Genomic DNA, 26,976 nt, shown 5'->3' on the forward strand with positions numbered 1-26,976 from the left:
TTTAAATATATACAAAGCTATTTAAAAACTAATTGAATACTAATCAAAGCTTTGGAAAGAGGAACTAGAAGCAATTTGAAAAACCAGAAAGAAAAAGATGGATATACTATGTCACCTATAAATGAACACATTTCTGAATATCAAAAGCATAACCCCAAATAGAGATAAATTATAGATTGGGGAAAACATTGCCAAATAATATGGTAGACATCAGATTACTATCTTAAATATACAACAAGGTCACTAAGATACCAATGAGAACAGGGGTAAAGAATGATAAAGACAACAGAATTAAGCCCTGTTTTTGTTTGTTTGTTTGTTTGTTTATACTTTAAGTTCTAGGGTACATGTGCACAACGTGTAGGTTTGTTACATATGTATACATGTGCCATGTTGGTGTGCTGCACCCATTAACTCGTCATTTACATTAGGTATATCTCCTAATGCTATCCCTCCCCCGTCCCCCCACCCCACGACAGGCCCCTGTGTGTGATGTTCCCCTTCCTTTACCCAAGTGTTCTCATTGTTCAATTCCCACCTATGAGTGAGAACATGCGGTGTTTGGTTTTTTTGTCCTTGCAATAGTTTGCTGAGAATGATGGTTTCCAGCTTCATCCATGTCCCTACAAAGGACACGAATTCATCCTTTTTTATGGCTGCATAGTATTCCATGGTGTATATGTGCCACATTTTCTTAATCCAGTCTATCATTGATGGACATTTGGGTTGGTTCCAAGTGGACTTCATGTCTAAAACACCAAAAGCAATGGCAACAAAAGCCAAACTTGACAAATGGGATCTATTTAAACTAAAGAGCTGCTTCCTCACAGCAAAAGAAACTACCATCAGAGTAAACAGGCAACCTACAAAATGAGAGAAAATTTTTGCAATCTACTCTTCTGACAAAGGGCTAATATCCAGAATCTACAAAGAACTTTAAAAAATTTACAAGAAAAAAACAAACAACCCCATCAAAAAGTGGGCAAAGGATACGAACAGACACTTCTCAAAAGAAGACATTTATGCAGCCGACAGACACATGAAAAAATGCTCGTCATCACTGGCCATCAGAGAAATGCAAATCAAAACCACAAAGAGACACCATCTCACACCAGTTAGAATGGAGATCATTAAAAAGTCAGGAAACAACAGGTGCTGGAGAGGATGTGGAGAAATAGGAACACTTTTACACTGTTGGTGGGACTGTAAACTAGTTCAACCATTGTGGAAGACAGTGTGGTGATTCCTCAATGATCCTGAACTAGAAATACCATTTGACCCAGCCATCCCATACCCAAAAGATTATAAATCATGCTGCTATAAAGACACACGCACACATATGTTTATTGCGGCACTATTCACAATACAAAGACTTGGAAAGCCTGGTTTCTAATGAGGTTTTGTTTAGGGTCATTGCTTTGATTCCTCTGTGTATTTGTTATCTATTGTCTTATAAAAAAATACCTGAAAACTAAGTAGCTTAAAACATTAAACATTTATTATCTTACAGCTTAGCAGCTTAGTTGGCTGGGGCAGCAGTCATCTGAAGGCCTGACTGGGGGTGGACGATCAGTTTCCATATGGTTCACATACATGGTTATGGGCAGGAGGCTTCAGTCTCACCACATAAACCTCCCCATAGGCTGCCAGAACATCCTCACAACATGGAAGCTGATTTCCCCCAGAATGAATGATCCAAGAAAGAGCAAGAGAAAGTCACACTATATTTTGTGACCTGGCCTCAGCAGTCACACACTGCCATTTCCACAATATCCTACTGATTACACAAATCAGCCCCATCCAGTGTGGGAGAGGACTAAACTAGGGCTTGAATGTCATAAGACTAGCTACTGATTAATAATAGAAAACATAAATCTTTCTTTTTTCACTAAATATTTATTGAATATCTACAATGTGCCATTGGGAGTTCTACCCTGGTAAAAACCAATTCAAAATGGTAAACCTCACAGTCACAGAAACCTCAAGTAATAATATCATATTTCAACATTGAGCAACAGTGAGATCTAAGAAATGCAGCATTCAGGTTGCAGTCTCAACTCTTCATCCCTGAAACATCTATGGATCATTATGCCAATGGGAAGTTCATAACTTTATTTAATGGCCAGAAAACTGTTCATCTACATCGCAATACCTCAGCCCAACATCAGATCTTTCCCAAGCATGTCAACACAAATTTCCAAACAGAGATTGCAGCTCTCTAGCTAGGACCAACACAAGAATCATCAACTAATGTTTGAAGGACTCAGATGTGAAGCCTGTAGACATTTTCTGGATTGTTCCAAATTCATTTTATGTGCAAAAGATGATATTTCTAGCCCACCACCCCTAGAGTGTGCATTTCACTTTGTCTACTACCCAATCAACACATATTTGATGGAATGCCTGTTAGATTTTAGGCAGTAGACTAGTTGTTGGGAAACATATTTTGTCTTCATGGGAGAAATAGACAGTGAAGCAAAAATAAATAAATAAACTGAATAATATGGCTCATCATAAATGCCATAAAGCCAATAAGCAGAGGACTTGACAGCGAATGCTAAGAGAAGGGTGGCAGAAGTGGCCTGGGATGATTTTCTGAGATAATACTATATGCTGAGACCTTGGGGAGCTAGTCATTTTTAAAAGGCCAGAAAAAAGCACTCCAGGTCCAGCATTTCAGAGTGTTAAGTGCCAAGGTATAAAAATGCTTGGTAAGAGCTTGGATCTGTTGGATGACAGTTTGGCTGAAACAGGAAGCAAGGAGAGCACCCCTCAAACTGAGGTAATAGCAATAAGAGGCAGAAGACAAACTTTTCAGGGACTTAAGAGCTGTGGTAAAGAGTTTGGGGTTTATGCTGAGTGTGATAGGGAACCAGCAAATGTTTTTCATCAGGCAAGTGGCAAGGTCAGATTTAAATTTGTAGTTTGTGGCATAGTCCATGAGACCTGTGGTTTGTGTGACAGCTGCCAGAGAGCACCAAGGGCAGTCAGGGCAAAGGAACCAAGCAGTTGATTTTGCCCATAGAAAGATAAGACCCTTGGCCTTATCTTCATTTGAACAGTGCCATTTTTACTGGGGACTGAAATAAATGCATCTATTGCTACTGATGGTTAGTTTGTCCTCATTTGCTGAAAGGGAAAGGTCTTCTCTTCATGACTCATCCACAAATCCTGCTGATCCTCCTAATTAAAAAGTTTTCAAACAAGTTGATACATTAGTTATTAAGAGCCCAGACACACCAGGCACAAATCCTTCCTGCCATCCATATGTATGCCAGGACTTCACTGCTGCATCTTTCATCATTATGAGGGATATCCTTCAACATAATTTTCATGACACCATCTGCCATGTTCTTCTCTCAACTTTTTTTGGTGGGGTGACAACTCAGTGATTATGAATGTCATATCTGGCATCTTTTAAAAATAAAACTCTATCAGAGATCTCAAGGGGGAAAACAAGTAATAAAAACATATCCGGCCAGGAGCAGTGGCTCATGCCTGTAATCTCAGCACTTTGGCAGGTCAAGGCAGGCAGATCACCTGAGGTCGGGAGTTCAAGGCCAGCCTGGCCAACACTGTGAAACCCTGTCTCTACTAAAAATACAAAAAAATTAGCCGGGCATGGTGGCGGGCTCCTGTAATCCCAGCTACGTGGGAAGCTGAAGCAGGAGAACTGCTTGAACCCTGGAGGCGGAGGTTGCCGTGAGCTGAGATTGCGTGACTGCACTCCAGCCTGGGCAACAGAGTGAGACTCCGTCTCACAAAACAAACAAACAAATATCCACTGGCAAGTGCTATGGACCACAGACCTAGGAATGCATTGCAGGTTAGCCTTTTTTACACCAAAAACAATGCAACTAAGAATGAAGGTAAACTGAATTTGTAGCCATCTTAGTTTTCAGCAAATTAATTCTTGCATTCTTTTAAAACATTGCACGTTTTCATCAGTATAATTGGTTATGTGTTGCAAACTATTAAAGGTGGAAAGAGCAATTCTTAAAATTAAACTCTCTCTCCATTCACCTTCACCTTATGCATCCAAACCTTTAAAGTTCCACCTCCTCTGGGATGACTTCTCTAATGAATCCAACCACATGGTTTATTCACATTATGTGACATTATATGTGGCCTCTGGCATGAAGCCATTAGCAAATAAGCATGGATCTAATTTGTTTTTTTATATATCTCCACCCAAAATAAATAAATAAATAAACACAGACAAGGACTTAGGTGCCAGGAGTTTATTTTGGAGATACCCCCAGGAAGCAGCAGTTAGGGAATGGGGAGATTGAAACAAAGAGGTAGGAAGAAACCATAAGAGGTGCTGTTAACCACCATGGGCAAGTGGTGCTCCATGCAGCTGGGGACTAATTCTTGAGTGACAGGTAGGATGTACCTAAGAATTTCCTTCTAAGGGACAGGAGGTTAAGGAATCTATTCTATTTTCTAATGGTTGAAGTTTGCCTCTGGAGCATCAATTTTCCAAAGTTCTGTGCTACCCAAAAGGCAGATCAAGCCAGCTCCCGGGCCTTTGGAAAAAGTCTTGAGGCAGAAATTCAGATTGATGGGAGGTGCTTAAAGTGGGATGAGGTCATTTTGCATGGGAACTGTCCAGCACAGCTATAGTGGAAATTAGTGGTGGATCAAGAGATTGTAGCGGAGGGCACAAAAAGTGTCTATTTCAGCATAAAAATTGTGTTGTTAATTAAAAATAAAATTTTGTTTAAAATGATGTTTTTAACAATACCACTGAAGATATAAACACTCATTTCTCTTAGTGTCATAGAGAGACTGACTGATCAGCTGACTCAGTCTGAGAATGCCCAAGTATTAAATGAGCACTTGTCGAACACTAGTTGAGCAGTATGAAGCAATGCACAAGTTAAAGTCAAGATGCCCAACTCTCAAGGAGCTTGCAATCTTACAGGGATTATCAACATTCACAAACGAACTAACACATAACTGGTAGTTCTGACTACAAAGGCAGAAAAAGTGAGACAGCATCATGTAGCGGTTAAAAGCTTCCACTCTGGAGTCAGAGAGACCTAGGTTTAAAATTAATCTAGGATTTGCAGTGTGATCTTGGATGAGGGTCTTAATCTCTCTGTGTCATAATTTCTTCATCTGATGGTTAGAAAAATAACAGTATCTGCTTCGTGGGGTTGTCGTGAGAAGTAAATGCATGTAAAGCACTAATCACAGCACCTGGCACATAAATATTCATTAAATGTCAGTTGTTTTGTGAAAATTAAAGAGAAATGTAACAGTAGAATGGGATTTAAAGAAGAGAAGTATCTCCTTGTCAGACTCTTTCTCTTTCTTAAATATGAATTTTCTATAGCCTCTGGCCCCTGTTCTAGTACCATTTTGCCTTTTTTAAATGTTTCATTTTCTAAAAAAGAACTACTTATATTAAGATTGGGAGGCAAGTATTAAAAGATGTGGAAATATAGCACAAAATGCACGAGCTTTGGAGCAATACTAGCCAATTTTAAATCCATGTATCTTGCCACTGAATGACCTTGGGTAAACCTCTTAAGCACACTGCCACTCAGTTTTCTCATCTACAAAATGGGAGCAATATAACCTGTCACTGTGAAGAGTAAAGGAATGTCTCTGGAGGATTTCCAACACATTTTAGATCCTCAAAAGTATTGATTGCTATTACTCACTATTCATTCAGAAGACACTTACTAGGCACCTACTATGTACAAAGCACTGTACTAGGTTCTACACAATAACAAGACAGACATAAATAAGATATGGGTCCAACAGTCAAAAGTGTTACAGGTTAAACTTATTAATACATAAAAAAACTTAGATGTTTGAAATGACTCAAATTAATAAGTTACCTGAATATCAAATGTTACTATCCTAATTTCAAAGACAGGAAAGGAGACAGGGAGGAAGAGAGAGGGGGAGGGAGGTGGGGAAGGAGGAAACTAAGCTGGTTATCTCTGAGACAGAGTTTGCAGAAATACAAGATGATGAGATCTGTTTAAACTCACATCTGCTATAGGATACTCAGAAGTCTACAATGTGAACTGAACTCAGAGAAGATTTCTCCTATGAGGCTAAGAATGTATAAGGCCAACTCTACCAACCCTGAACCTGCAACATATAACAATGCTGCTCTATCCCAAACTTTTAATCCAGGTGAAACCAGGATGAAATGACCGTCATTGACACCCTGGAAGGGAAATGAGTTTGAGTAGAGATGAGAAAAATTAATATGGTGATGATGGGATCATTCCACTGGCTGGAATGCATGTAAGGCCTCATCTCTTTCCTAAGTCACTGTCTTACCAAACCAGAATGGGGGGATTCCAAAAAGAGCAGGATCTAAGCTAGCACCCCAAGTTTATTAAACTCAAGAATGGCTCTCAAGATGAGCATGGTCTTCACAAGTATATACTTCTCCTTGGCTCAACAAGTATCCCTTCCTCACACTTGCAGAATACTTTATAGTTCACAAAGCACTTTAATGACATTTAATGTCCATCATCTCACTTAACTCTCAGGACAGCCCTTTGTGTTTAGTTTCCATTTCGTAGACGAACAAACTGAAACTTGGGAAGCTTAAGCAACCGGTTTGAGGTCCCACACCAAGATGCAGAGGAGCCTGGACTGAAACTCAAGTCCTCTGGTTCCATTTCCAGGGCATTTTCCACACTTGTGTACAGCCTCTGAGAAAAGGGAAGGTTGCATCAATGAAATTGGAAGGCAGTAATTGAAAGCCATTTTCCTCTGACTTAGAGACCTGAGGCGTCTCTGTCAAATAAAAATTCCCAACTAAAAAACTGGTGGTAAGCCGGGCATAGTGGCACAAGCCTGTAGTCCCAGCCACTCAGGAAGCTGAGGGAGGAGGATCACTTGAGACCAGGAGTTCAAGGCCAGCCTAGGCAACCTAGCGAGACGTCATTTCTAAACAAACACACACACACACACACACACACACACACACGCACATGAAAAAAATGGTGTCTCTGAATCTGTGCTATCCCTCCAGATCCTCAGATGTGAAATCCTTAAATCCTTTATGAACATGGAGCCCACTCCATGAAGAGCACCATTAGATTCAAGATAGTAAAATTCATTCGAAACTAATTGGTGAGTAATGAAGTTGCTAAAGTTTATGAGCCTTGCACCAACACTAATACAGAGGTACAGTGTCAACAATAAAATTGTAATCACTGACAAAACTAGCCTTCATGCAGAAAAGGGAAGCCTTTTCCCTTGGCCTGTAGGCAATAGCATTAGACAATTTTTAGAGTGGCAAGATCACTTCCTCCTGCCTAGTTTTAAAGAGTGACCACAAGGAACAGCTTCACCCTCAGAAATAACTTTTGATTATTTGATAATGGAAAGGAAGAAAAGTGTACAACTCTCCTCTAGTTAAATTTCAAGCATTTAGAGAAGTGGATATGTCTATATCACAACATATCCTGAAAAACAGCCATGGCCATACACAAGAGAATAATACAGTGCCCCTTTGTACTCCTGTCTACACAGGCAGTTGTCTGCTACCAAAGAGGTGTTCCAGAAGAAAATGTTATTTGGGGCAGAAAAGACTGCCCCCCCGCCCCCCAACAGGTCTATAAGAATATGTTAACCTCCTGTGCAACTCCCAGAGAGCTGAATGGATAAATCCACTGAGTACTCAGTAAAATCTACCTCAAAACAATTATTCTGGTTTTTGCTTAGTTAGTATTTGTTCTTCCTAATTGTATTAAGAGAACCAGTTGCTTCCAGAGGTCAGTCCTGGAGAATGCCAGCAAGCCCTGGGATCTCTATTGGCTGGGATCTTCATGTTGGCTCTGATGCTACACTGACCAACAAAGTTACCACAGGTCACACACAGCTATTGAGCACTGAAATAGGGCCAGTCCAAGTGGCATGGACTGTGTGCAGACAAAGTGACTCCATATTAAATGTTAATAGCTATGTTGACTTATTAACCTCAGTCCCAGGAATGCTTTCTGATTCCCACTCTATTTACTGTCCTCAATGTGAGAATATGTACTTGCTATAAATCCCGCCTTTACATCAAAGCAACCTTGATGTTATTGCACAAATTATAGGCTATGATGCACATAGCATTCTTGCCTTTTCTGGAGGGCTGCCTTTAATTGGCTATAGAGCACATATGCCCTTTCTCTGTGGTATATAAGCTCCTGGTCTGAGGAGTAATGGTGTGGAGATCTACCTGTCTTGCTGCCACCCAAGACCATGAGGCAAGTTCCCCAGTAAATCACCCTTTACTAGCAAACTGGATTTGTCTGCCTCATTCTTTGGTTTCTCAGCTCCTTCTGTGCTTGGTGGTCACTTTGCATATGTGGCCTTTTCACAGAACAGACTATACATGTCAAATACATATCAGATTTTGAAGACTTAGAATAAAAATAATAACATTGGTAATTTCTATACTGATTCCATGTAAAAATGATAGTAGTTTGGAGGGATTGTTTTAGTAAAATAGATTCCAAAAATATAATTTTAAGAATAATTTCACCTGTTTCTTTTCACCCTAAATAATATATGTACTAGAAAATTTAAAATTACAAATGTAGTTCACATGTTTGAATTACATTATATTTTTATAGGGCTCTAATGCTCTGGAGGACACATCCTTATTCTCCAAGATCTCTGTCAAGTCATTTAGGTAGGTTTAATAGAAGAGGTATAGGCCGGGCGCGGTGGCTCACGCCTGTAATCCCAGCACTTTGGGAGGCCGAGGCGGGCGGATCACGAGGTCAGGAGATCGAGACCATCCTGGCTAATACGGTGAAACCCTGTCTCTACTAAAAATACAAAAAATTAGCCGGGCGTGGTGGTGGGCACCTGTAGTCCCAGCTACTCGGGAGGCTGAGGCAGGAGAATGGCGTGAACCCGGGAGGCGGAGCTTGCAGTGAGCCGAGATCGCGCCACTGCACCCCAGCCTGGGCGACAGAGCGAGACTCCGTCTCAAAAAAAAAAAAAAAAAAAAAAAAAAATAGAAGAGGTATAAATGCCATGTTTTAATGACCCTGAATTTGGGTAAGTTAGAAAGTGCTTACTTGCTGTCTAAGGTTCTTTGAAAGTAGAAAGATGCAAAACAGCGTCTTTGTTTACCTGGTTGTTTTGGGCAGTTTGATCTTTCATTGTCTCTGGTAGGAACAGTGTCTGTTTAACTGATCTGTAGGGATTCAGCATTGTGTGATGGGGCATGTGGGTGTTTAACTGTAACACTTGAGAAGAATGCTTACAGCTCAGCTGTTAGAATCTCGCGCTAAGGAATCTAAGGTTAAGGGTTGAATCCCCAGCCAGACACACTTAGCTCAGCTTTTTTTGTGGACCAGGCATGCACTCCCCACCTGGGCTTGCTTTCTTGCAAATGTCCATTCTTGGTTACAATAGGGGCCAGTGAAATAATGGTGCTGTACACTTATCAAATCCATCAACACCACTCCAAAAAGCAGCTCAGCTTCATCCTTTAGGGCAAGAGCATCACCTGTACCACCTTTTCATATAAAGGAAAGCATATTATTTTCCTGTGTTAAAAAAGAAGGTTTTTTTAAAGCTACACCTGTTACAAGTTTCAAAAGCCAAGCAAAGGCAAAAACATAAAAGGTATTGTATTTGCTCCCTCATTTGCTTCCAGAAAAACCATTCTTAAGCTACAAAGGTCCAGATTTGGGTAAGCTAAATCCCTCCCATCTAGGAAATTTAGAAGATCAGAGAGAAACATATTTATGCTTCTTAATTTTCATAAACTTACTATTAAGAAACTCAGTATATTAGATTCTTGCATGACTTGTATCCCTCAAATTTCCAAGAGGCATTGGCCAGCAGTGCTGTGTAACAGAAGCCAGAGTCCAGAGATTCAGGCCACAGGCTGACTCTGCACCAATGGCTATGTGGAATGGGACAGTTCATCTCCCTCTCTGGTTCTGTGTGTCCCCCTCTGTAAAAGCAGAGTTTGTACTTACATTTAGTCTAATTCTATAATTTCAAAGCACCCTAGTTGACCACCTTGAAAGGCCAAATCAGACATTCATGTTTCTCAAATCTACTTTTTTTGTTGGTTTGTTTCTCTTCAAGAGCAATAGAGGTGATGCCTCAGAATTTGGCCGACCTTCATTTTAAACAGCTGTGCCAGGCAGCTTTGGAATGGGCTCCTGTCTCCAGTGGCTTTTGCACCTGCAATCTGGCTGGCTTGAGCTTTCTGTTTCCTGCCTGCCCTGGCAGCAGGCTAGGAGTAAGAGCAGTTGCCTATGACGTTCTCTGAACCTCCTGTTCCAGGCGACTGAGCCAGGAGATACCTAAGGGGCTTGTCAACACCTAATGCTGTCTCTCCTTCTCCTTGGCTCCAAACACTGTTCTGGGTATTGCCTCGCTGGGCCTGGCTAAAGCTCTGCCTTCTGAAGTGAAGGTTGACCTTTTATTAAATACTAACCCTACAAGAAAAGCAGAATAAACTAGTCCCATTGTAACTTGCCAAGATTAATACATCCATAGAATTGGGACAGGAGATAACACCGAATGTGTACTACAGATTAGATATTGTTAAGTAGTATATTTCTAATTTAATCTTTAATCTTTATAATAAGCCTATGTGATAGATAGGCACTATGATTATTGCCAATTTACAGATGTGGAAACTGTGGGTTGAGAAATAAGGTAACTTTCCCATAGACTCATAGCTATTAAGTGACAGAGGTAGGATTTAGAGATAGGTAGGTCCACTTGAGTCCAGAGCTTATAGAGGTACCTACCTTACCAACAGGATGGCTTTTTGGAATTCATTTCGATAAAAAAAAAATCAAGTTGGATATGACGGACTTGATCATTTCTTCTGCCTGAGATGCCTAACACATCTAAAAGAGCTGTACATTAGTTCATGTTATTGAAAAGCAGCCACCAAGACAGGCTAGATGTCACTATTTCTGAGCCTCCTTCTACTCCTCTTGTTTTTTTCCTTTTTTAGGAGGGAAAGACTGGCGGAAAGAGAAATACACAAACCTCAGAAGGGAGCAGACAATTCACACATTTCTACAGTTAAACCTTCAGTGCCAGTAAGTGTCAGGTAGTAGAGCTTCAGGTATACCCCAAAAGTCTCCTTGCAAGGACCTGAGAAACCTGGAACATTTCTGCATTTATGCTTATCCACCTATTTCTATCCTATAAATTCATTTGATATCTGCTCTTCCTGTCAAAGGTAATTCAGATCACACCATAGCACCACCGACCATAAATCATTCTGAACAGAACTCTGTTTCTGGGGCACATCAATGTTCATTCAAGGGATCATGCTTTAGAAACTAACCACCAATATGTATTTCAGTAATCTACTCCAATACTTATAATGTGACACAAAGAACAATCTTCAGCCTTCACCACTTCCTCAACACCACCACATTTTGCTCAGCTTTCCAGAACTGCCTTTGGAATCTCATCTTATAGGAGGGAGCTTATATGCAGCAGAAAAGATAATGAGCAATCATGTTTACCAGAAACTCATCTAGGAAAACAGCTAAGGAAAGAGGATGAAGCTTATTAATAAGCCCCAATTCTCAGCTTTGACTGCGTTAGACATATCAAGTTCACTGGAACCTTACTAGGTATCCTAGTCTCAGCCACTGTATTTCTCAGGTCTGGGACATACCTCTGAGCCTTTCCCCTATGCTGATGTTGATTTATCAGGTAGTGCCTGCCAACAGCCTATGGCTCATGCTAAAAATAATTGAGAGTTGCTCAATTATTTCTAGAGAGGCAGCTGGTGTAGTGGAAAGAGCACTGACTGATAATAAGAGCTATTGTTTACTCACTTCATGCAAGACATTTTACAAGCATTATCTCCATTCTGCTGATAACCTAAGGAAATAGGTATGATTGCCCCCATTTTTTACCTGAGTCAATTAAAGATTAGAGAATATCCATGATTTACCCAAGGTCTCAAGTTTATTGTCCAACAGATCCATGATGTGAATTGAACTCTCTCTCTGATTCCATATAATTCTGATGTATCATTACTGCCTCCAAATAGAAGGCAGAAAACTTGGTCAGAGTCCTAGAATTGCCAGCTGGGTGGCCTATAACAAACCTTAATTTCACTCTGGACCTTAATTAGCTCAGCTACAGAATGGAAATAATGCTATTGAGTCTTAGGTGAGGATGCAGTCCTAAGAGTCAAATAGCCTGGGTTAAAACCTAGTCCCATGCTTACCAGATGCATGACCTTGAAGAAGTCAATTAGCTTTACTTTTAACATGTAAATAAAAGCAACACCTACCCCAATAGATATTGAGTAGATTAAACAAATTAAAACATGCAGAATGTATTAGTCAGGGTTCTCTAGAGGGACAGAGCTAATGGAATATATATATATATATATATATATATATATATAGAGAGAGAGAGAGAGAGAGAGAGAGAGAGAGGGAGAGAGAGGAGTATGTGTGTGTGTATATATATATACACACACACACTCCCATATATATATATAGAGAGAGAGAGAGGCATTTATTATTTTTTTTCACATTTCAACAGCTAATATTTTTCTTTTTTTTTAAATTTTATTATTATTATATTTTAAGTTTTAGGGGACATGTGCACAATGTGCAGGTTTGTTACATATGTATACATGTGCCATGCTGGTGTGCTGCACCCAGTAACTCGTCATTTAGCATTAGGTATATCTCCTAATGCTATCCCTCCCCCCTCCCGCCACCCCACAACAGTCCCCGAAGTGTGATGTTCCCCTTCCTGTGTCCATGTGTTCTCATTGTTCACTTCCCACCTATGAGTGAGAACATGCAGGGTTTGGTTTTTTGTCCTTGCTATAGTTTGCTGAGAATGATGGTTTCCAGTTTCATCCATGTCCCTACAAAGGACATGAACTCTTCATTTTTTATGGCTGCATAGTATTCCATGGTGTATATGTGCCACATTTTCTTAATCCAGTCTGTCGTTGTTGGACATTTGGGTTGGTTCCAAGTCTTTGCTATTGTGAATAGTGCCACAATAAACATATGTGTGCATGTGTCTTTATAGCAGCATGATTTATAATCCTTTGGGTATACACCCAGTAATGGGATGGCTGGGTCAAATGGTATTTCTAGTTCTAGATCCCTGAGGAATCGCCACACTGACTTCCACAATGGATGAACTAGTTTACAGTCCCACCAACAGTGTAAAAGTGTTCCTATTTCTCCACATTGAGGGAGTTTATTATTAACCGACATGATCACAAGGTCCCACAATAGGCCGTCTGCACACTGAGGAGCAAGGAGAGCCAGTCCAACCTCCAAAACTGAAGAATTTGGAGTCCAATGTTCGAGGGCAGGAAGCCTCCAACAGGAGAGAAAGATGTAGGCTGGGAGGCTAGGCCAGTCTATCTTTTCACATTTTTCTGCCTGTTTATATTCTAGCTGTGTTGGCAGCTGATTAGATGGTGCCCACCCGAATTAAGGATAGTTCTGCCTTCCCCAGCCTGGTAACGACTCAAATGTTAATCTCCTTTGGCAACACCCTTACAGACACACCCAGGATCAATACTTTGTATCCTTCAATTCAGTCGAGTTGACACTCAGTGTTAACCATCACAAGAGTATATGACATTGGCATATGGTAAGCATTCTTCTTCTTCATCTTCATCATCACCATCTAATTATAATCATGTGTTTTTTTTTCCTATCTTATTTCACAGGATGTTTTTGAGGATTGAACAAAAAAACATTTAAAACTATACAGACTTATACAGACATAAGGAAATAATATTATCCAAAAGGCCCATGCTATGAGACTAATAATAACTGTTGGGACAAAGTTCTAGGCTCCCACTTAAACCTGAGGAGTCAGAACCTACTTCAGGTTAAATAATATAAAAGTTCTCTGCACTAATATATGAATATACCTTGCATTTATATATGAAAAAAACACAGTGTATTAGCCTGTTTTCACGCTACTGATAAAGACATACTCAAGACTGGGTAATTTATAAAGAAAAAGAGGTTTCATGGACTCACAGTTCCACATGTCTGGGAGGCCTCACAATCATGGCAGAAGAGCAAGGAAGAACAAAGGCACATCTTACATGGAGGCCAGCAAAGAGAGAATGAAAGCCAAGCGAAAAGGGTTTCCCCCTATAAAACCATCAGACCTCGTGAGACTTATTCACTACCACAAGACCAGTGTGGGGGAACTCACCCCCCCTGATTCAATTACCTCCCACCAGGTCCCTCCCACAACATGTGGAGATTATGGGAGCTACAATTCAAGATGAGATTTGGGTAGGGACACAGAGAAACCAAATCACAGAGCCACCAGGTGATAGTCTGCAAACTCCTTGTTTTAAAATGATTTTCTCCTTTGCCTGGCCTAGAGGTATGGAGGCTCTATTATCATAGCATCCAGATGGACATAGGAGAGCAGCCTGAATGCCAAGATGTCTGGTATCAGATAGCTCAGTTAAAGGCAAAGTATGGAAATTACTAAGAGCAGGAAAAAAAAGATACAAATATTTTCATCTGATAAGAGAAGATTACAGTGATCACAGAGTGTAGTGGTTTGGCATCAGGCTGCCAAGAGTGAAATTCCAACAAGTTTGCTTATCGGTGTCTCAGTTTCCTTGTCTGTAAGCTCCGCCTGTTAATAGTGTCTACCTACAGGGTCACTAAGTAAGGTATTTATCACAGGGTAAGTATTAAATAGGTAATAGATGTAACCCTATGAGGTATTCTATATATCTGCTGAGGTAAATTCTTGTTCCTAATAATGTTTCCTCCAACTTCCTGTGAGTTTCGGCGGTGAGAAAGTTAGAATGGAAAAGGTCTGAAACTGAGAGAAAGTTGCGAAATGAGCAGTAAGATGGTGTTCGTGCCCTACGTCAAAAAGACTTGGTCAGAAACATACATCTTTGAGACAGACTTGAGAGCTCTTGTTTGGCTCTCTGACCTTCTGTGGGAAATTAAATCTCCCAAGTTGTTAAATCCAAGCCAGTCTTTTTCTCCTTTTCAGTTTTCCAAGGTCATAAACACAGAAAAGGGGTTCCTGGCCCTGGTACTAGAGCTCATCTTATAAGCCCAATGTAGTATAGTTCTAAACTAAGCATATTCTATAAGCAAAGTCCCTAGATTTTGTAAAATGGGAACAATGAAATAGAGACACTGAGAAAATTCAGTGAGACAATGAATATGTGATAGGCAGAACAATGTCCCCTTCCCCCAAAAAAGTCTACGTCCTAATTCCCAGAACCTGTAAACACGTCATATTACATAGCAAAAGGGATGCTGAAAGTGAAATTAAGGTTTCAGATCTTTAAATAGGGAGATTGTCCTGGATTATCTGGGTAGACGCAATCTAACCACATGGGCCCTTAAAAGTGGAAGAAGCAGCAGAAAAGTCAGAGAAGTGGCCAGAGAGTTCCAAAGCATGAGAGGGATTCAACCCACACTTGTTGGCTCTGAGGACTGAGGAAGGAGGCCACAGGTCAAGGAAAGTGGGTGGCCTCTGGAAGCTAGAAACAGTACTCAGTTGACAGTCAGCAAGGAAACAGGGACTTCAGACCTGTAACAGCAAATAACTGAATTCTGCCAACAACTTGAATTAGCAGGAGTCAGATTCTACCCTAGAGCCTCCAGAAAGGAATACAGTCCTCGTAACACCTGGATTTAATCCAGCAAGACCTGTGTTGGACTTCTGACCTACTGAACTATGAGGTAGATGTTTGTTGTGTTAAGCTCTGAGGCTGTGGTAATTTCTTATGGCAGCAAAGGAATTGTGGTACGGAATGTCAAGTACTTAGAATGTCCCCAGCACACAGAGTAAAATCTCATTCAAATCCAGCAATTTGATGATGGCAATGCTGATGAGGAAGAGGGGAATGACAATGAATTTTTAGGTTACATCTGAAATTATGACTATTAAGCCTGCCTATAAACACAATATTAAGATTTTTAGGTCATCTTGGGGATCCGATATCCTATTAAATGTTTTCTATTTAGTAAATTACTTTATCTCAGCCTCAAAACTATTCTATGAAATAGGTCCAATTATACCTATTTTCATGAGGAATTGGAGCTCAGAAAAGTTCATTTATCTTATGCTGAGTTTTGCTCTGAGTGATTTTGGGTTATGCAGAAGCTATCAAGGACATAAGACAATCCTAAGTGGAGGGAAAAGTTCATAATGTCCCCAAAGACAAAAATACAGCACAATGAGTTATTCCTTTAATGAGCATACTTAGGCAACACTTTCTTTCCATCAATGCCTAAAGCGATGGTTGGAGCTCTTTGAAATCAAGTTAAATGGGGAGAGGTGCACAGAAGCACTAGAACTTGCAATTGTTTAAGAGACAGAAAAGAATTGTGCTGTCTGAGCAAGACAATCCTAGCCATGTGCCTGCTGAGAGCCCAGAGCATGTGAGCTTTAAATAAGGAAATCAACTCCAAATCCTCAGCAGCTACGGAAATATGAAATGGATTTCAGGTGGACTGAGACAGAGTTTAGAAATGGGACCAAATGTGCAGTCTCTTTTGACCAAAGTTTTAAAGGATGATTTGCTTCTTCTTTTCCCAAGCAGAATGCAATTTTAGATCACTCATTACATCCCGAGAGAAATTCATAAAAGTATTACTCAACAGGTGAATACCACAGGAGTTTCTAGTTCAAATTTTAGACCACTCCAAGTATGGTCAGGCAACCACTGCCTCAAAATTACTTGTGTTGCCTGAAAGAAATATAGCTTCCTGTCCCTCTCCCAAAAGCAAAGAAATTGCAGAAGCCCAGAATCTGCATTTGGTGATTCTCTCGCAAATTCATGTTTGAGAAACCCTTTGTAGAGACTTACATGGGTATCCAGAGGTAAGACAGGAGGCATCAGCAAATATTCTGTGGCAGGCTCCATGAGAAGTACTGAGATAAAAATTCTTGCCCTGGCTACAGGATTTCACAGGCAATTGATGAACTACAATACAGGACAGACAGACATAAGTAATACATAGAGATAGGTATAAGTAGACTGCTCTGGGCACACAGAAACAGCGCAATCAATTCTAGCCAGGGCTCTCCCTCCAGGATTTTAGGAAAAGGTATCAGTCAGACTAAACTTGACAATGAGATCAGCAGATTACGGTGTAAGATTGGGGAATAGTAAGTTGGTTCCACAAGCAGAAGGAAGGTCCAGACCAAGGTCAGCAAAGGCACAAAAGCATGTCCAGGCCTATGCTATGGTGGAAGAGAGGTCCTCAAAGACTGTGAGTAAAGAAGTCAGAAAATCAGTCCAGCTGGAGGACAACAAAGGCACTGATGGCCATAATAAAGTGGGGGACATTTTGAGTTTTTAAAGCAATGGTATGAGTTAGTCTATGGTTTCAAAATGAAATAGGTTATGCATTATTTTCCTGTCACTCCCATAAGAAATTATCACAAAATGAATGGCTTAAAACAACAAGAATGTACTGTCTCACAGATCTGGAGGCTGAAAGTCTGAAATCAAGTGTTGGTAGGGCTAGATTCCACCTAAAAGCTAGAGTGGAGAATCCTTCTTTGCCACTTCCATCTACTGGTAGCTCCAGGCCATCATTGGCTTGTGGCTCTATCACTTCTATCTCTGCCTCTGCGTTCATGTGAGTTTCTCATCTTCTCCCTGTTATCATCCTCTTTTGTCTCTTATGAGAGCATCTGTGATTGGATTAAGATCCCAACCAGATCATTCAAAATGATCTCATATTTAGATGCTTAATTTAATTACACCTGAATAAAACTTTTTTTCCAAATAAAAGCATATTCACAGAAGATTAGGACAAGGATATATTTTAGAGAGGCCACAATTCAACCTACTATAGGCTTCCATTAGGCTGTATGATAGAGAGCCAGAGAGCAGTTTTCGAAGACAGACCTACCCTGGTTTGTAAAATCAATTCTGCTACTTATTGGGCATAGAACAAACGTGCCCAATGGTGATAATAAATATTTTGTAGGGTTGTTGTGAGGATTCGAATAATGTCTATACCTTTCTAGGATAGTAGGTGTCTGGTGCATAATGCGGTCTCAATAAACTGTAGTAATATTAGTGACATGAAGTACTTGTGCTTTGCGAGATATGGTAAAGAGACATTGCAGTTTAGGGGGTGAGTGGACAGGGTTGAGAAATGAATGCTTTGGGTGCAGTTCTTAGCCTATGTGACCAATGGCCTATGTGACCTGAGGAAAATGACTTTGCTGGAGTTTTTTTAATCTGATATTTGTGAAAGGAAATTTGTAATATTTACTACATCAGGAGATTGCTATTAGTGTTTAAAAAAATAACGAATGTATTTAGCTCCCACTAGAATATGAGAAAACAAAACAAAACCAAGCAATGAATGTAAAACATTTATCCCAGTGCCTATCTTAGCACATAGTAATTGAGCTACTCAGTGATTATGAGGATGAGACAAAGGATCATCTGTATGAGAAAGTAGTCACTCACACATGGAGACCTCATGTTTAGAATGTAAACAAAGTACTTTTGTGTGAAATAGCTCATTTAGAGCTCCTATAAACTGTTATCTTATTTTGAGGCTCTGCCTGGGGCAAGAACTCTGCCCTTCCAGATGTTCAGGGAGAGACCACCTCCCTGGATCACATTTCTTATCAAATTAAGTACTGCTGAAAATTTTCTGTTGACTTTTGGAGGGCAGAGGCCAAAAAGAAAAAATGAAGGCTCTTTGGGGAAGACCTGCATGAGGGTTCTAAAACTCTTCCCATAGGCCTGAGTGAAGGCTGCTGCAGGAGGAGTTTTCTCACTCCTCACTTCCATTTCCTTCTTGCTATGATCCTCAGAAATGAATCCATTAAAAAAAAAAAAAAAAAAAACAGAGCGGGTCAACCAAGACCTGCTCAGTCCAGAGAAGCTACACAGAGCCCCACTGTGAGGAGAAACTAACATGATAATCTATTCTGGTGCTGAATGTTCTGTCTCTACCTCAACAAAGTAGAGGGGCTTTGCTTTACATTTTTTTTTTCTAATTTTAAAACAAGACAGCAAATTAATTGTTAGTGTCCAGGCAAAGCAGATCTGCTGAGGTCAGTGAGGCAAAAAAAAAAAAAAAGAGACCATGGTGAAATCACAAGGAGAATCATACAGAACTAGGTGGAGATACTGAGGGAACCAACACACTGTTCTGAACACTTTGGGGGCTTCAGAGTATGAAGATGACCAGGTTCCAAGATATACACACAGCTTAAAAGTTTCAAGGAGACACAAATCAGAAAGGTGTATCACCACAGGAGGAGAAACAAATAAATTCAAGTATTCCCAAACTAGAATACGCCACAGAAATATTCTAAGACTAAGATCTAGTCAAATACATTGAGAGAAGAATGATCTATTGGCATGAGTGACACAGAGTAAGGAAATAATATGGATAGATCACATGTATTTTCAATGAAGAAAGTAACATAGCGAAGATAAAATTGAAACTAAGTTTCTAAATATTTCCTTATCTGGTCCCTTCCTTCTCATTCTGACATCGCCGCCTCCTTCCTTCCACTTCTATAGTAAGTTCTAACTGGTCTCCTTATCCACCTCCACTTTTAACCCATTCTTTTCACATCTTCCATTTTAACATTCTTCCCAAGAAACATAAATGGCCAATACATCGGAATAAAATTTCACACATGCCAATATAACAAGAGATGAAGGAAAGTTAATGGTAGAGGGAGGAATAGTGTGTTTTTTAGTTCTATCAGATTCTTTTTTATACTGGCTTTTTCATCTGGCAGCTCCTGTATCATTTTATTGTGATTCTTAGTTTCCTTTGATTGGATTTTGCTGTTCTCCCGAATCTTGATGATCTTCATTCCTATCTAGATTCTCAATTCTATTTCTGTCATTTCAGACAACTCAGCTGGTTAAGAACCCTTGTTGGAGAACTGATGCAATCATTTAGAGGACATAGACACTCGGGTCATTTGGGTTGCCAGAGTTCTTATGTTGATTCTTTCTCATCTCTACATGTGTGTGTTCCTTTAACTGTGATATAGATTGAATATGGTCAGTAGTCTTCTTTTCTGGATGTGTTCACAGGGCCAAGGCTTTGCGCAGGGTCTTTATTTGTAACTGACATCTTGCCTTTGGTTTCACAGTGGGCGGGTTATGTTATTGAGGTATTTTGGTATTGAAGCTTTGGAGTATGATCCAATAGGTGGCACTTAGATGTAGTGGTCAGTTAGCAGGTTCTTGCTCAGTTGCTGTGTTCCCGGTCAATGATCTGAAAGTGTGAGTTCCTCTCCCACTTAAGTGCTGGCTGTAGATCGTGGCTTCACATTCCTGGGCTGCCCACCACCGCTGCAGGGTGATCTTCAGGTTTATATTTCCTCACCAACTTGGAGGCAGCAGAGGAAGAGGCCTTATCAATAGATGTGGCTGATGGTCTTTCACTTGTCTCCTGGGGGCTCCACCCCAGAGATATGCAGGTCAGCAATCGCTCACTGCAATCAGCCCAGGATAAGGGGTCTGTGCTGTGGGCCCAAGGCAGGGGTTCCCTGCTTGGTGATGGGTGATGGGGTGGAGTATGTGGGAGAAGGACTGGCCTCCTCCCCATAGGTCGACTGCAGCTTGTTAGAGGTGTGAATAAGACACTTACAGTCTTTGCTCCTTCATTAGACTGAGGGTAGCAGGGATAGTACCACTATAGAGGCAGTAGCAGAGTGGCTTTCAGTTGCTCCCGGGGGATCTGCCTCTGATAAATGTGGACTCCCAGCTGTTGCCCAGAGTGTTCAGCCATTGGGGTGGGGCAGCTGCACTGTTGGTGTGAGCTTGGGGCTCCACTTGTTGGGGAGCAAAGGGCAAAGGGCTCACTGGGAAGAGAGACTAGTCTACTCTCCATATGGTGATAGTGGCATGCTGTAAGCTCAGGTGTAGCCCTCAGGCTCTTTGTTTCTTCCCCAGACTGAGGGCAGCAGGAATAGAACCACTGCTGTGGCAGTGGAAGAGAGGCAGTCAGATGGCTCTGGGAGTCTCTCCCCAGGGAAACTCCAGACCACTACCACTGGGTATGCTCAGGATAGCTAAGTTTTACCAGGAAAATGCAAATCAAAAGAGTTCAGGGGTTGTGATATTAATATCAGACAATGCTTAATTCAAGAAAAAAGCAATAAAGAGCATAAACAGATTAATTTACTAACTCACAATTAGGACAGCAACTTAACCATTTATAAACAAAATAGCATATCATAATATTTACATTTTGTTTGAAAAGAGAACTACCTAAATGCAACAGCAATGGCAAACATTAAAGCACTCCCCCCTTAATTTTTTATAGTTCAAGTAGAAAAAAATTACAGAGAATTGAAATACAGAAAATACATTTAATTTAATATATATCATAATCCATATCCTAAAAATGGATCTATAACTTCCTTCAAGCATGCCTGAAACATCTATGCAAATTAACCATATATTAAAAGGTGAAGAAAGCTCAATATTCTAAAAACAATAGGTCATAATGACTATAGTTAATTATAATGTTTTGTATGGTCAGGTATGGTGACTCATACCCATAATCTCAGCACTTTTGGAGGCTGAGGCAGGAGGATCACTTGATGCCAGGAGTTTGAGACCAGCCTGGGCAATATAGTGAGACCTAGTTTCTACAAAAAAAAATTTTCAAATTCACTGGACACGGTGGCATATACCTATAATTTCAGCTACTCGGGAGCCTGAGATAGGAGGATCACTTGAGCCCAGGAGTTAAGGCTGCAATGAGCCATGATCACACCATAGCACTCCAACCTGGGCAACAGAGACCCGTCTCAAGAAAAAAAATGTTTTGTATACTTGAAAATTTGCTAAAAGGGTAGATCTTAAGTATTTTTACCACACACACAAAAGAGACATAACTATGTAAGGTGATAGATATGTTGATTAGCTTAATTTTGGTAACATTTCACAATCTGTAAATATATCAAAACATCATTTTGTACTCCTTAAATATATACAATTTTAATTTGTCAATTATACTTCAATAAAGCTTGGGAAAATAAATAAAACAACAGGTCAAATTATGTACCTCAGAATGGGGAAAAGTTCTTCCCTAGGCTCCTTATAACCTACTTTTCTAGGCCTATTGCTACTAACTCATTAATTTTACAACATACTATGGTCACTCTTCATAATTTATTCTTCCCCATGTCTCCCTACTATAGTGACCAGGAACCCAGCAGGCCTCTAATAACCCTTCCTCCAGCCCTGTTTAGCATTTTAATCAATGATTTAGATGAAGATATAGGGGATATATTTATTGAACATGCAATTGAAACAATAGCAACTATATGAACAAAATCAACATCCAAAATACTCGTAACAATCAAGCCAGTCTAAATAGAAGGAAGTTTAACAGACATATAAATACAAGATTGGGTATAAAACCTAAAGAAGTGAAGAATGTCTGAGATTTGATTTAGCAGCAGTATGTCATGTAAAACTAACAAATTGTAATCTGGTTTTAGCAGACAGTGAGCTTAATACAGTTCAACAGTGTGCAGTGTTGATGCTGAAATGGGCTAATTGTGTATTATCAGATGCGGAGTAACTAGAACCAGAGAGGCAATCCATTCCAATTTCAGTTTGGGGTGTGAAACATTTTTATTGAACTCTTTATGGACTGAGTGGGCTAACTCAGAGGGCACTGAGTTCCCCATAACCAAAAGTGTTCAAGCAAAGCCAGAACTATGTTAGTAGACTCATTTATTCAGTTTTCAGGAGTAACCTCAGGTTGGGTGCCCTTGTGGTCTGAAGTTTATGGCAGTTCCCAAAGAGTGCCTTCCTCCTGGGATATTCAGATTCAATCAATGCAACCATTCTTTTTTGTTTTTGCTTTTGTTTTTTTGAGACAGAATCTCACTCTGTAGCCCAGGCTGGAATGCAGTGGTGCGATCTCAGCTCACCGCAACCTCTGCCTCCAGAGTTCAAGCAATTCTCCTGCCTCAGCCTCTGAGTAGCTGGGACTACAGGCACACACCACCATGCCCAGGTAATTTTTGTATTTTTACTAGAGATAGGTTTTCACCATGTTGGCCAGGCTGGTCTTGAACTCCTGACCTCAAGTGATCTGCCCTCCTCGGCCTCCCAAAGTGCTGAAATTACAGGCATGAGCCACAGCACCCAGTCAACCATTCTTTATGATGATATATCAGGTGACTTACTTTTTATTTCCCTTTCAGGTTCACCTGACACAATAACTACTTTTGTAGACAATACCCTTCAGAGAGCTTCAGCACTGCAATCCTGCTCAGGTGGAAACTTAGTGAGTAAGAAGGAAGTGCCACATAAAAGCAGCAGATGGTAAAATTCCCCGAATACAGCAGGATCTGATTGTCCCAGATAGCTGGCATATCTACAGACCAGACACAAGTTGGGGGGAAGAAAAGTTGCCCCCATTAGTAGCATTTTTATGCGTAGGTGACATTCTACAGGTAAGTTACAAGAGGGCAAAAATAAAAAATAACACATCTTGTAAGGCACAGGCATACACATGAGGTAACTCCAATTTGTTGCTGTGTGCTACCTGCATGAGCTATACCTCTTTTTGCCTTTTTCACAGAGAGAGGCAAAAGTGGCTGGTTATGAAAACCGGCAGCACAGCCTTTTCCCTCCCTGTGGTATCTTCCCAGATAAGAAAGCAGGCCTGAATCCCGGGTGCTGTTCTTCCAGACCACATGAAAGGTACTGTCTCAGGCTCCTCATCTGGAACTTTTATGCTTTACAAAGATGATAATAGTCCCTCAAAACCACCTACAATGCTGAATTAAATAGCATTCAAAGTATACTAGGAGAAAATTACAGTCAAGTTTGAGTCAACAGATCTCTTAACCTGGTAACTTTTAGGAAACCACTTAATTTCTGCAACTCAGTCATCTTCCCTATAAAATGGGAATAATAAAACCTATCTTGACTACTCTAAAGACTAGTATTGAGAAGCAAATGAGGTAAGAGACATGAGAAAGATTTAGAAATTATAAAATTCAACATAAATACAAATTAATGAGGTACATCTATTATGTCACCTGATCTTTATAACGTGACAATTGTCCAAATCAAAATGGAGTCACTAAAGTTTTTTTTTGTTTGCTTGTTTGTTTGTTTGTTTTTAAAAAAAACCCTGATAAATAGAGCCACAGAAGTCCATGAAGAGAGGATTCTCATATTCGTATACCTGATAAGAAACACTATCACAATGACTGCAAAACACACAACCTTGTACAAAGACCATTACAAACTTACACAAAAGAATACCTTTGCAAGGACATCTGCCCAGCAATTGCCTGTCCAATCTCAGACTGGTGTCACTCTTGTTATTTATCTTTGTAACCAAGGATAATTATTTCAAAACAATTATGTAATTCTCCTCATTTTTTCCTTTAAAAACCTTTTCTTTCTCTTACCTCCCTGAGTACTCACATGGGCACAGCAGTCTCATTGCAGTGTATTCTCATGCACTATTCCCAAATAAATATTTTTTTCTTTTAGAAAGCCTCTCTCTGTTTGTTATTTAGGCTGACAATAACAACCCCAGGAAATGGGTAAGTTATTATCCCTATTTATTGATGGGTTTGGGGAGAAACAGAAAAGGATCAGGCTATTTGCTTAAAGTCCCTCAGCAAGTTGGCTCCCAAGGCAAGTCCAGTGCCCTTGCGTCCCATCACCTCCTAGACCCTCCACCAGTGCTGGTTATTCTCTCTGCTGTTTCCCCAGAATCATTCACTGCCCTTCTCCACATCACAGGAGCTCCTGTCTCCTCTGACTTCAGGTTGGACTGGCTAATAGAAAGACCAAAAGGTGGCAGGAGAGTGGAGTTGGGCATTCGTTCCCTGGCTCTCCCCCTGCCTCAGCACTGTGGCTCTGACAATGACTGGATCCCTCTACAACTTCGACTCTTATCTAGAGCCTTCTTCCACAGTGGTAGGTCATGGCACCCCGTGAACACTAGATCCCCATGCTCACCCCATGCTCTTCAGGCCCGGGCAGTACAACAGCTTCCTGCTATTGCTAAAACCTGGCACCTCGTCCTCTCTTCCTAGGTGCCTCAGCCCTGCCCACACATCTCTAAATTGTACCTTTAAATTGTATATCTTTAAATTGTACCTTTATTCAATTATCTGTAAAATTCCAATTGAGCATGTCTTCTATTTCTGCTGAGAAAACTAAGAAACTCCTCCTTTTCAAACTATTTGTTCACAGGCTGCCAAAAACTTTTACCACCTGTCCGCAATTCCTCTCTCAGCCCTCTCCTCACTTTACCCAGACTCCTTTCACAGGAAGTCATAAGCCACCCCCCATTCCTCTCCAGGCGCGAATTTACCATGGCTCTGGACCTGCCCTTTACCAGTTCTCTATTAATTTAAAAGCTGATAAGTCCTCTCCCTAGCTCCTATTTCCCCATCCTCTCTTCTTCGTCTATCTCACACTTTATTTCTCCATAGGAAAGAATTTGAACTATCGATCTGTCTGCTGTATAATTTGGATTGAGAAACAGAGCATGAAAACACTCTTTGAATACCTTCAGGGAAACATACTCTATTCAAACTATGTTTCTTTCAACTCTAAATTTGTAAACTATTCTTTTTTTTTAAGGTAGTTCTGCCTAAAAGAGTTAAAAAATTGACTACCCTATCAATTTTGCCCTCGAGGTTATACCAACTATTTCTATACTGGCAATAAAATCAACTCCATTTCTTCCAGGCTAGATCACAATTATTACTAGGCACATAGGCTGCTAACTGCCTCCAAGGCTGCAATAATTCAGTGGCCCAATACTATTTCAAATGTATAGCAGAAAGAGGCACAATAGTCATTTTGGCCTCTAGGGTGCCTTCTCACTAAAGACCATGAGCTCAGAGGTTACACATAACCTATAATAATAGTTGTGTCTTCCTAGGGTGTGATTGGAGAAAAGAAAATAAATAAAAATGCCCTTGCCTTCTTATGTTAGAATGCATAACCAAAAGCACCCAAGAGCTGACATTCAGTTCAGGATTTCTGAGACCCTTCCTCCTTTCCTTGCTGTGAAAAATAATGATCTGCTGTTCTCTGACTGTCATTCAAACAATGGGCCCAAGAAGCCAGCATCTCTCTCCTCACTGGCCTCTTGTTCTCTAAATGTACTGCCCATCACCACTTTCCAAACCACATTAGTCATGAAGTGCTGACAATAATTACTAACAAATTGAAATGGTTGCCCAAAATGATGACTGTACAGGCCTACAGAATTGGTATTTTTACTGCAGTAAAAGGGTATGAGTATGAGGCTTCATAAGAAATTTTATGGCATTTTGGCTACTGATCACAGGTACAAATTATCCATGCTCAATTAAAGAAAGATGAAAGTTCAGCTTTCTATAATTAAACCAATAACTTGTTCAGCCTCAGGCTGGAAGTAAATGTTAAGGATTCGTGTCTTGCAATCCTGCATGAAGAATTAAAGAAGCAAACTCTATTATCACCGACTTACTTAAAATCAAGGCCTTATCCATATTGGAAATTATTCATGATGAGACTTTTAGATCAGGAAAAAAATAAGTCATTCTCACACTCTTTTGGCTGCCTTGCAGGCAATAACTTTCTTCACTATTCTGTTTGGAATATTGCATCATTTAGATCATTCTTCTTAAGTCAATCCAGACATTTTCTTTAGATTCTGCTAAGAATATTATATGAAATTTAAGGACTGGAAAAAATACTTAAAGAGATATTTTAACATGATTTTAAAAAGTCCAACAACCAGCTCTGCAACTTCCTACCCTCTGCTTCTATTTCCTTACCTATAAAATGGGCTGTGATGATTAGTTTTATTTGTCAGTTTAGCTAGGCTGCAATCCTTATTTATTCAACCAAACACTAATCTAGGTGTTTCTGCAAAGGTGTTTTGTAGATGTGATTACAGTCCACAGTCAGTTAATTATAAGTACAGGAGATTATCCTAGGTAATCTGGGTGGGTCTAGTTCAATCCATT

General features: G+C 40.2%; 1 protein-coding gene and 1 long non-coding RNA gene across 4 annotated transcripts in view; one reads left to right on the forward strand and one right to left on the reverse strand.

The window, feature by feature from the left end:
• Positions 1-26,976, reverse strand: part of SUMF1 (sulfatase modifying factor 1) — a 636,667-nt gene that overhangs the window by 189,301 nt on the left and 420,390 nt on the right. The gene's annotated exons all lie outside the window — the stretch shown is intronic.
• The window catches only part of LOC129143594 (uncharacterized), a 55,823-nt gene that overhangs the window by 24,478 nt on the left and 4,369 nt on the right, over positions 1-26,976 (forward strand). Inside the window, exons 5-6 of the long non-coding RNA XR_008547204.1 lie at positions 22,861-22,997; positions 23,188-24,925. This is a non-coding gene — a long non-coding RNA (uncharacterized LOC129143594). The remainder of the gene's footprint in view (positions 1-22,860; positions 22,998-23,187; positions 24,926-26,976) is intronic.

This window comes from Pan troglodytes, chromosome 2 (genome assembly GCF_028858775.2).
Source record: "Pan troglodytes isolate AG18354 chromosome 2, NHGRI_mPanTro3-v2.0_pri, whole genome shotgun sequence".
Lineage (NCBI taxonomy): Eukaryota > Metazoa > Chordata > Mammalia > Primates > Hominidae > Pan > Pan troglodytes.